Source organism: Colius striatus, chromosome 7, assembly GCF_028858725.1.
Source record: "Colius striatus isolate bColStr4 chromosome 7, bColStr4.1.hap1, whole genome shotgun sequence".
Taxonomy (NCBI): domain Eukaryota; kingdom Metazoa; phylum Chordata; class Aves; order Coliiformes; family Coliidae; genus Colius; species Colius striatus.
Window position 1 is genome coordinate 19,579,734 of NC_084765.1, and position 11,131 is coordinate 19,590,864.

The following is an 11,131-nucleotide window of genomic DNA, read 5'->3' on the forward strand; positions in this document are numbered from 1 at the left end:
TGTAATGTAGGCCTTTTGGTAGGATTGCAGCAAGCGGGACACCGTGCATACACGCAACAAACAAAAATTCAGTGCAGAGCAGAAAACTAAAGCCATAATATTTAGAAAAAGCAAGTGCAGGTACACAGCATCTCACTCTGTAACGATAAAAGAGATTCAGAAAAAGATTTTTTCCATCATTTTGAAACAAAAGGTATTTGAAGTCTTCACCTCAGCTAGCAAAACAAACCTACTTCTTGCCATATGTTCCTCTGAATTTTTTTTTCCACTTCTTTCTTTCAAGCTGATTAGTCACAGCAATAAGACATTAGAGCCCCTGTGGCTGGCTGGCAAAATCACAACTATGTAGAGTTAAGGAAACCAAATTAAAACTATCATAAATATGACATACAAACCTGAAATTCAGTGGAAAGTTAATTGAATTGCAGCTAGGTTTAAGTACTCAAAAAAATATCAACAGCAGTGCCAATATAGACAAAAGACCATCATAAGGGGCAGGCATAACAGGCTTAATAGCCACTGGAAGCCAAAACAGAAACCTGTAATTCTGTTTACATATTTATGTTTCAACTCTGTCTGAGGATACTGCCAATTCAAATCGAACCATATGCTCTTATTTATCAGCTCATCTTCATAGCTACTTTCTTTCCACAATCAGCATTTCTACATAACTATCCTGGCAGCTACCTGTATTCATCATTAATTCAGATTACCATTGTTTGAGCATTTAAAATCAGAATGCATATTTTTGCAGACAGGCTCTATGCATAATGCTGAAATAGTCCAAATTAGGTATTCCTGAGGAGCCCATTGCAATTCCAAAGTCTTTTGCTCACATTCATTTAGCTTTGTTAGCTTACCAAAACTGCTGTGCACAATCCTAAAAACAACACCCTCTTAAAAGTAGAGCAAAAAGATAGAAGAATCCATAATCACACCTGCAGGCAGGATTCAAGAGTAAGGTTTAATTTCACATTTTTACCGGTATAAAACATAACATTGTCAATATTGTTTAAAGGTGGCACTAGCATTTCTACTTAAGCAAAATCAGAAGAAAGTACAACTACTTCATGCCTTTTAAATCCTAAAAGTTGAAACTCAGATTTTTTGCAAACCTTAAACTTAAGACTTTGTGATTAAATTCTGGTAGATGTTCAACATTCCTTGTTGAATAGCATGTGAGAGGTAATCAGTGCAGTTTAGCTGGTCACTTTGAAAGCAGTTTATGATGACTGGAGTGCTGCTCTCTAGCCTGTAAATATTCTACTATGTCAAAGTCATCTAGAGCACAAAAACGTGGTGAAAAGGTGTATGAGTTAACAACTAGGGGATGTAAGATTGGGAATGCTACAGTAACAGTGAGTGTAGGAAATAAATAGCATCAGGCAGAGATGAACAAAGTAGTTACACTAGTAAGGCTGCTAACCAATAAATACGTAGTGAACTGCTGACAATACTTAAAGTGCATATCCCTAGACCAACCTGCAATGATCAGCTTGTGCAATACAACTACTGTTACAGTGCCTGATCTCTCAAATCCATCAACCAGTGCTCAAGTTTTAGAGGCCAAGTTCTGGATCAGTCAGGCTGGTGGGTTTCCAGAAGGGTAACTAAAGCTAAGTGTCATACAGATAGCATGTGTGAAATGTGTTCATCTGACTCATGTCAATGTGCCTCGTACAACTGCAGTTCCCATCTTTTTGCAAGGTGTCCATGTGTTTTTCTCTTTTTCTCCAGCAGTTAGCTTTGTTGCTGGCCGTATGATGCTGGGCAGAGGCAACCTGTCTGTTAGCATGACTGAGCACAACGTGGGTCTATTGGGCACATGCATAGGACATAGCTATGAATATGTATTAGCCTAGGAAATGAAAACCAAAAGCAGGAGCTGTACGGTGTGCATCTTGGTTGAGCAGAGACTCCTGGCGCACCCAGCGCTGTTTGCTTGCCTTTATTTGTTTTAATAAATTGTAAACTTTAATTGGAATCCTGTTTGGGACAAAATCATTTATCACACATGCATTTGATTTATGCATGTACAGTGTCTGATCAGAACAACAAAGCAATCAAATCAGCCTTCAACACCAGTTTCAGAGCTTTTAAGACAAGCCTTCTATGCCCTAAGAACAACTGCAATTTGTAATACCATCACTAACAACTGCCTATTCAGAGGCCTTGTTGTAGAAGTATCAGGAGGTCAAAGCCAGTTGTCCATCCACTCATCTAAATTGTGCATCACCAGTTCAACGTTGCGACCAAAACTGCAATAGAGCAATAAAACAGGTCGTAGCAATACACAGTACACCCAGTTGTCCATCCACTCATCTAAATTGTGCATCACCAGTTCAACATTGCGACCAAAACTGCAATAGAGCAATAAAACAGGTCGTAGCAATACACAGTACACCCTGGACTCAATAGGGTTTGCAAAAGGGGAAAGCACTCAAAAGTTAAGAATTCCTAATATGTTTAGCAGTACAATTAACATTCAGATGAAAGGAAAAAAAACAACACTACAAAACCAACCACATCCCCATATGGAGAATCAGACTCCTAAATTTGCCTCAACAAGGGTTGACATATTCTCCAATTCATTTGTGGAATTCTGTGTTTTGGAGAGCCAGTTTCAACTAGTTTCTATTCCAGAGCAACTAGTTTCTATTATCCTTCAATTCTCTTGTGACTTCTCAGTCTGGGAATTTCTAACTACCATCCTCTCAGTTTCTGAAGAGAAAGCATTTAAGGAATCCTTCCTGTTCTAGGCACATGTATTTCTACTGTCCGAGGCAGAAAATTATTATAAATAGCATCAATCATAAACAGCTAACATAATATTTTAATGAAGTAAAACTTAGAATGATCATAAAATTAAATAAATTTCAATAAGAAAAAACATTCCTTATTCCCAAATGAAGAAATATTAATCCAGCAAGAATTAATCCTGAATCAAGTAAACAAGCCCTGGAAAAAGAAATCTAGCTCAAGAACTCTATTACTTGATCCCAATATGTGAAACAGTCAAACAACTTGTTTCTTTCCAGATTCTTTCCCTTCACTGAAGGCTGCCGTAAGCCTTTAAGACTGTTCTGAATGATGATGGCCAAACACCAAAGACTTCCTGGTCCCTTTCTTTGAACACTTATTTTCCTCCTTAAAGGCCAATTTAGTCATAAGCTGCTGTGCGCTTCCCCTCCTCTGCATTCCTCTGCTGTCACGTGCCAGCCAGTAAAGTAGGGGAAAGGGCACAGCCAGGGGAGCATGCGCTGGGCTTCCAGACCTGGCTCGCCCCTGGCACCGAGGCAGCGCTCGTGACCGGCAGTTCACGTACCGAAACAGTAACTGCTAACTACAGGCATTTTGCTTTGCAAAATATTTCACTGCACCGTATGCTAGTTAACATCATTCCCCACAGAAAACCTTAAAGAAGAGCTTTTGCCTTTCTTGAAGTTTGGCTGGGTCTGACTTAAATGGTGGAAAAAAAGCACAACGGTTTCCAAAAGTAATCTGAAAAGGCTGTTCCTCCACAGTATTAATGTATCTTAAAAAACCCCACACTTGTCCCTTAAAACTTTGTTGGTTATTTTTCAGTTTAATTAAAGGAGAAAGTTGGCTGTTCCTTGATCTTTTCTGGTTTTACTTTGATTCAAACACACTGTAACAGCTGCAGATGTTTCTCCTCTTTTCATACCTCTACTTGAGCCAATCAAAACTTTTGCACATTTTTTTTTCCATTGTTACAAACAAGTACTGCTGAGTTGGATGTCACTTAAGAGAACATATAACATGCTAGAAGGGCTAAGCTCTGATACACTTGAGGTCTGAAAAACTATGCTGCTCTGCCTACTATGCATAAAGCCTCCTCAGTCAGCTCTTTTTGTAGTTTCAGGATATTTACACTACAAAGACCAATGTTTCACTCACAGACTGCTTATGGGCATTATGATTTCAGGTTGCAGGCCCTGAACTCTCTATTAGAGTTCCATGTTCCTACAGTCACAGCCCTGGAAAATCTGTAGCTTAAAAGAGATCCCAGATGCAGGATGTTTACATTTAGCCAGGCATGCAAGAAGTCATTTGTGGTTGGTAATGTATCTCTAAAGCACATAACACAACGTCTTAAAGATGGTGAAAGAATTACCGTCTGCTTCTTAAAAAACATACAGTGCATTGCACAATATGAGGTACTAATTCCTGAAGCAGTTACTTTTGGAAATGCTATTGAGGATGGGCCCTTCTATGTTTCTGTATATTTCATAAACTTTCATAAACCACTTCTGCCTCAGAAAAAGTGACTCCTCTGCTTTAAAGGCATATCCATGCCACCTCTTGTCTCAGAATTCATCTTAGTCACTTGCTTCCCATCCAAAGCTTGGCTCATGCAATCCAATTTTTTTTTCAACTATTTCCTGTTCTACTTGGAGCAGAGAAAACCCTGCCATTCCTCCTTATCAGGACTCAAACATTCACTGGAAAGAGATATTATTTAACTGTACTTTTCACATCTATTGGCTCTTTCTCCTACGAAGGAAGCAGTTAACAAATGTAGAGGAAAACTGGAGAGAATTCTTACCGACATGACCTGGAATAACTAAAACCTTGGTAAAAGACTTAATTCCATGACTGTCACTTGCAAGCTACCCCAACAACTATTACTATAGACATCTGCATTTTTTATTCTCCTAGAAAGCTGAAACTATAAATGCAGTGTTTTATACAAATCAGCAAATAATTACAGAATCAAAGGTCTCTTCCAGCTGAAACAATTCCATAAGATTATCTGTTGATTTCATGCCAGATACTAAACTAAAAAGCCAGATAATTACAAACACTGAGATGTCCACCCAAGTCTCCTCATGTGTTATTCCATATTTCTCTTCAGATTTCCGTTAGTGATGCTGCTACCAGTCTAAGCCTTCACTATCACCTACACAAAATAATTCAGATTATGGCAGCTGACTTTGCCTATATAGAATGCTTGCAAGGAAATTATAGGTAATGAAGCACAACAAAGTGCCAACATCCTAAAACAACTGGCCACCCTTTGCCAGAGTTACAATTTAATGGCAACAGGGATCTATACAGCCATTCCAGAAGGAGCTGCAATCTACAGATAATCAAGGTTTCCCACGTTTTTTTGGTTTTGCTGAAAAAGACTCCTGCAATCAAGGTTTTCCAAACCAAAAAGTGTACTGAATACTTACTCAAGCAACAGGACCTCATCTTATACAAAAGAAAAGGGTTAGAGTCTTCCAAAGAAATTTTTCTAACTGTAGTTGTCTTTGTAACATTTGTCATGTATGTCTTCACCTGTCTGAATTCTTCTGAGGTTCTGAAGTCTATATCAATCTGACACCCTTCCAGATGTTTGATGCAAAAGTAGTAGCTATCAAATCTGTTTTAAAGGTTCAAGACAGAAAAAAAAATCCCAAACAACAAAAAAGGAACAAAACTGAAAAGAGATTTACGTGTATAAGGAGTAGTGGCTGACAGACCAGATTTTGCTGCCATACAGATAGACCTTGACAGACTGGAGAAATGGGCAAGCTGAAAACTTTTAAGTTTAACAAAGATAACACAAAGTCTTGCACTGAGAGGGGACAAATGCTGTACATTAGTATAAACCGGCTGGAAAGCAACTTTGCAGCAAGTTGCAGACAAGCCCGCAAAGCCCCCTTGCAACAAAGAGCCAATGGGATCCTGTCCTCAGGTGCAGAAGCAGAAGTGTTGTCATCAGGCAGAGGGAGGTGACTCTTCCCTTCTGCTCAGTGCAGGTGAAGCTCCATATCAAACACTGGCTCCCAAGTAAAAGAAAGAAATGAGACTACTGGAAAGAGTTCAGTGCAGAGCCACTAAGAGGATTAAGGGCCTGAAGCATCAATTCTGTATTTTGTACAGTTGTAACTGTATACCTAGCAGAGATGCTTTATGAAATTTAAGGAGTTCTGTTATGAAAACTCCTACAATAAAGAAATAAACTTACTTTAGAACACTAATGCCTAAACAAGAAATCCTGTGCTTCAAACAGCAAAATCAAATTGGTAGTAGTAAACACCCAAAAAGAGCAAGTTATCTGTACCAGATAAAAACATCTGAAGGAGAGAAGAAGGTGAATTTTACAGTAGATTTTTACAGAGATTGTGCATGAACTTTTCAGACAGTGATTCATCTGGTTTTTTTTTAACATTATTCCAGTAACTTTGCCCTCACTAAAAAGCACCAGTGTGTCATTATACAAGGTTTTTAAAGGTATCTTAAACACCACCATGTTGTCCAAAGCAAGTCTGCTAGTCTCAAGGCAGCAAGTAGATTTCTAGAGCTGACCTGAAGTGTCATGTATACTTCAGCAATACAGTGGGAAACAGTACAAACACCTGATAAAAAATAGGCCCTTAGAATTTAATATTACATGTATATATCTAAACATTGACTATTCCTAAAACATTAAGAACTACTTTATTATCAACAACAAAAATTGATGTTACTTCAGTAAAGTGTTTTTGTGGAGTTTGCTATAAATGTAATTGTTTCAGATGCTAAAGTACACACTGTACAGCAGCACCCAGCACTGACTCAGTAACTCCAGCTGCTCTGGGGCGTCTGCCTCCCTACTGCAATCTGATATAAATATTGCCCTAAAATTCTCCCCTAATTCTGAAGGGATGTTAAAGTAAGGCAGCTAACAAGGGGATGCCAAAAGGATGCCAAAACCACCTTTACTCATGTGTATCTGATGCTCCTTTCATGCACAGTTGAACAAAGTTAAACTGAATGCTTTCTTTAGTTTTAACAGAAATCCAAAGATCAAAGTTGTCTATAGAGTTTTATGCGTTTCAACAGAAATTCAGGTTTTGTTCAATGAAATTTTCAGTAAATGGTATAAAATACACTGCTCAAAATTTAAATAGATGATCAAAGCCACTGTCTAGTCTCTTATCTTTTCCTTGGATTTTCTACTAGCTAAGCTAATACCACTCCTTGCAGTGTATACTACACCTCTCCATAAAGGTGACAAGATACCAAAGCTTCAGAAATAGGAGAGAGCTTTTTCACAGTTCACATGATAGTACGCAAGGCGCTGTCTTCTGAACTTGCTATAAAGATTAATCAGACACTGTTATTTACTTAAGAATTTCTATTTCTGAATAGCTTCCTTGCACACTAACCTAATCATGCTTCAGTATATAAAAAACCTAGTAATGCTGCTCTCAATCTTACCAATAATTTACCTGCCTTACAATGATAAATCCTATTCTACAGACACAAAATCATTAAGAGAAATCCAAGAGGAGTGAAGCCATATAATTTCTGTGCAATAATCATGTGGATTACATTCACTCCTCAGGTAAATTCAAATTCTCGTCTTTAGCTATTGCTAATCATTGGCTCCAATCCTTCCCACTCTTGTCTACAGCTGACAGCTGGAGTCCTTTGGAATTGCAAAAATCTTAAAAGGATTTCTCACATCTAAAAAAATATTAACCAATGCTGTGGTTCAAGCTGAGTGCAGAACTGAACACATATGTTTGCCTAGGTGCAGCATGCAGTCTGAAATCAGAACAGCTAAGGAGACTGCAGTAACTTGCTGTCTGATGCACAAACCTGCTGAGCTCAGGACGCAGCTGATAGTTTTCAAAAGTCACCTGCAGGTAAATATTAAGCTATCTTCTGCAGGCATCTCCTTTGGAATCTTTATCCCCTTCCTGACTAATGAAGTGGAGCAAAAGACACATATGGAAGGGAAGAGGTAATAACAGATCAGTGAAATGAAAGCATCTCTGAACAGCCATCTGCCTTAAAAGTAGATTTGAGGTCTATTTGTTACACAAAAATCTTTTGTCCCACAAGTTCACTGCAACTTGTTGAACAGGTTAGGACACACTGAGAGGCAGACTACTTCCAATGCTGCTAGGTCCTAATAGACATTACACTACCACAATGGCAAACACTCAGTTGCATCTCTGAAACAGAAAGTAAAGAAAACCAGCTTGAGCTTTGAGTGACACACAGCTTTCACCTGCTCGGAAGGACCAGATCAGACCGGAACTGTTTTAGAAAAAATGATGGCAATGGACAGAATAGTAATAGACAGCAACTCTGAAACTGTTTGCCATTACACTGGATGAATCTATTATTTGGATTGATCTGTCTTCATTTAACAGGTCTAAGATGGTGAGGAACTGTGCAGTGAAATAAAGTTCATCTGCCATTTCTGAGGGCTCAAACCAGTGCTGGCTAGCTAGTGCAGTAAATGAGGTGATCACAGAGGCTAGACCCCAATGTTCAGTTTTCAGTTTAAGACGTCCAAGTGTTTGCCTGCAGGCTTTCATGTCCCATCACAGTTAACACAGATACCATCAAGATTTCTTGGAGAGACGTTCACAGAACAGACTGTTTTCACTGGCACTTCCGGGAGAAAAGCCACAGATAATAAGTTGTCTCCTCACCCGATCAGACTGGAGACAGTCAGGCAAAGTAGAGGAGACTGGTTATAGCAGACAATGAGTTAACTACTAGACTAACATGAAAAAATATTAATCTCTAGTTTCTGGATCATAAGGCCTCTCTCCTCTTCCCAAAAAACACACTCCTGTAAAACATGGTTCTGAAATGTACACTTCAACAAAAAAAAACCCAAAACACTGACATATTCCACAACCGTAATCAAATCAGAAACTTTTAGAACGTCATATTACGTATATTTTTCCCCCTTTACAGAGTAGGACATACTATACTGTTAGCAGACCTTTTAGATTATTTTAGTTTCTACTGCAATACATGTTATACTGTACACATACCAGGGAGCTACCGCCTCTGGCCTCCTAGAAATTCAGAATAATCTTGCTAAGAGATACACATACAAAATTAAAACACCGCAGTTATCATATCATGCAGCAACCTCTCTCATTCCCCAAAACTAGGCTCTAGGTCTGAGTATTTCATTTTAGCACTGCTGTAAAAGACATAGCCAGGCATTTTGATTATACAAGCTTTATCTCTCTTCTCTCCCTTTGCACTAATGAGCTGCTATGTTGATGCAGTAAAGAATTATGGTCTTCTCTATTACAATGAATATTTTTGGAATGGCAGGACTTTTACAAGATGTGACATTTAGGACTTTCATGATCCTGGAAGACAGACAAGGTTTGGTGACCAAAGGCAAACTTGAGTGGACTGCTCTTACAATAGTTCAACTATCATTTATTGCCCGTGGCTGAAGACCTAGATGAGGTCTTTCAGTCTGTATAAAGCTGAAAGACTGAAGAACCAGTTCCAAACATTTTACAGATTTTTAAAACTGACCAGGCAAATTAAAGTTAATCCAGGCTTGGAAAAAAAGAAGGGTGCTTGTCAGTCATTCAGATCTTGTTTTTCCAGTCGTGTGGAGTCCGGGACTATGACACACCATGCGGCACGACAAAGACAACAGGTCTGGAACAGGACAGAGAACACAGAGGTGTTGCGGCTTTGGCAGCGCGCCCCCGCCGCGAGCCTGGCGCACGCCCCCCCCGCCCGCTGCCGGGCAGCCCCGCCCCTTGCCGGGCCTGCTCACGTGACCGCGCCGCAAAGTGGGTGAAAGGTCGCGCCGCCGCAGCGCGGGCGGAAGGGGTGGGGGCGTCGCGGGCCCTCCTCGGCCGGCGGCACGCGGGAGCGCGCGAGGGCGCGGAGCCCCGCAGCGCCCGGGCACGAGCTGGGACACCGGGCGCGCAGTGCTAAAAGCCTCACTTGCCCCACCTTGCCGTTTAACGGAGAATATGTTTTCTACCTGAAAGAAACTCTTGAATAATAATTGTAAAGGGCCTTCAGATCAACTTACCTTTCAAACCACGTCCCGACCCTGACGGGGTCCGCTACCCGTGTAACCGCATACAATCACGTTTCCTAAGCTAACGAGAGATCCGCGCCCAGCTTACCAACAGTACCACTTGTGGTACCATAAACTGGTGAATAACAGTTTATATTAGCCTATGACATGCTCACAGCAGCTAGTTACCATTGAAGACGACAGGACTGTTAAAATATAACAATCCCTTCACAATGGGCAGAAAACACATAAAAGAGCTTGTGGATCTGGGAATGGGAGAGGTCAGACACTCGGAGCGAACAGAATTGCTTGAGGGAAGGTGATCAAAGGCATTAGATCTTCCTTATTTTATTCACGCTCCTGAACACCGCCGGGGAGCGGCCCCGCGCCCGCCACCCTGGGTGCGTTTCTGTCCCTTCCCCCAGCAAGGATAAGCCCTGCTTAGGAAACGGCACACGACGCGCTCGCACATTGACCGCGGGACTTCGTGTTCGCCCTAGCGAAAATGGTAATTAGGCTACAAACAACCCAGCCCGACCGCTTGGCCCCAGCGCGGACGTCGGTGCGCTGCGGGCGCGTCCCGGCTGAGGGGGCGGGGAGCGGCAGCCCAGCGTGAATCAGTGGGACGCGGCGGAACGCGGCCCATCGCTGCCCCCTACCCCTATTCCCTGGGACCGCCAGAGCCCACCGTCTGCAGGCGGCGGAGCTACGCCAAGCCGCGCCGGGAGAGCCAGCGATCGAGTACCTGCGCCCCACATCCGTCTGGGACCCGCTGCCGGCGACCAGGCGCCCCTCCCACTCACCTTCTGAAAGAACGGCAGTTACCGGCGCTGGGGCTGGACGAGGCACAACCGGGCTGACGCGAACGCCCGCAGGAGCGAGAAGCGAAAGAAGCAGTAGCCGATGCCCTCACACACCCTGCGGGAGCCGGGCTTGCCGCGCGCTGCCCCATTGGCTGCGGCGGCGCGGGGCGGGCCAGAGGAGGCGGGGGCGGGAACGGAGGCCAGGGCAGGGCCGCGGGAGGCTCCGCGGGGTGGAGTCGAGGCCGCGGCAAGTGCAGCGTGCGTGCTCTGGCCGCCGTGGCCGGGCGGGAACGTCCAGGGCTTGCGAGGAGGCCCTGGGGATGTAAATGTGAGTGGGGCGGGCGGCACCTGCGGGACGGGTTTGGTGGCAGTGAAGGGACTGCCAAGGAAAAGTGAGAACTACAAACAGCTTTGAGACTTAGCCCCTTCTATGCCCAGCGGACAATGGCTGCCCCTTAAGGTCCTGTCTCTGGTGAGGTTGAGGATTGAAGTGTTAGAGCAAGGGTAGAGCAGCACTGTCAGGCCGTGA

The 11,131-nt window shown here is 42.5% G+C and overlaps 1 protein-coding gene across 3 annotated transcripts in view; it reads right to left on the minus strand.

Annotated features, from left to right (window-relative positions):
• The window catches only part of CPT1A (carnitine palmitoyltransferase 1A), a 53,172-nt gene extending 42,422 nt beyond the window's left edge, over positions 1–10,750 (minus strand). For 2 of the 3 annotated variants that reach the window (XM_061999174.1, XM_061999171.1), the window contains exons 1-2: positions 10,603–10,750; positions 9,298–9,426 (exon numbers count right to left, since the gene is read on the minus strand). The gene's annotated coding sequence lies outside the window, so the exon portion shown is untranslated. The remainder of the gene's footprint in view (positions 1–9,297; positions 9,427–10,602) is intronic. The other variant, XM_061999172.1, reaches the window with a different exon arrangement.
• Positions 10,751–11,131: the final 381 nt, after the last annotated feature.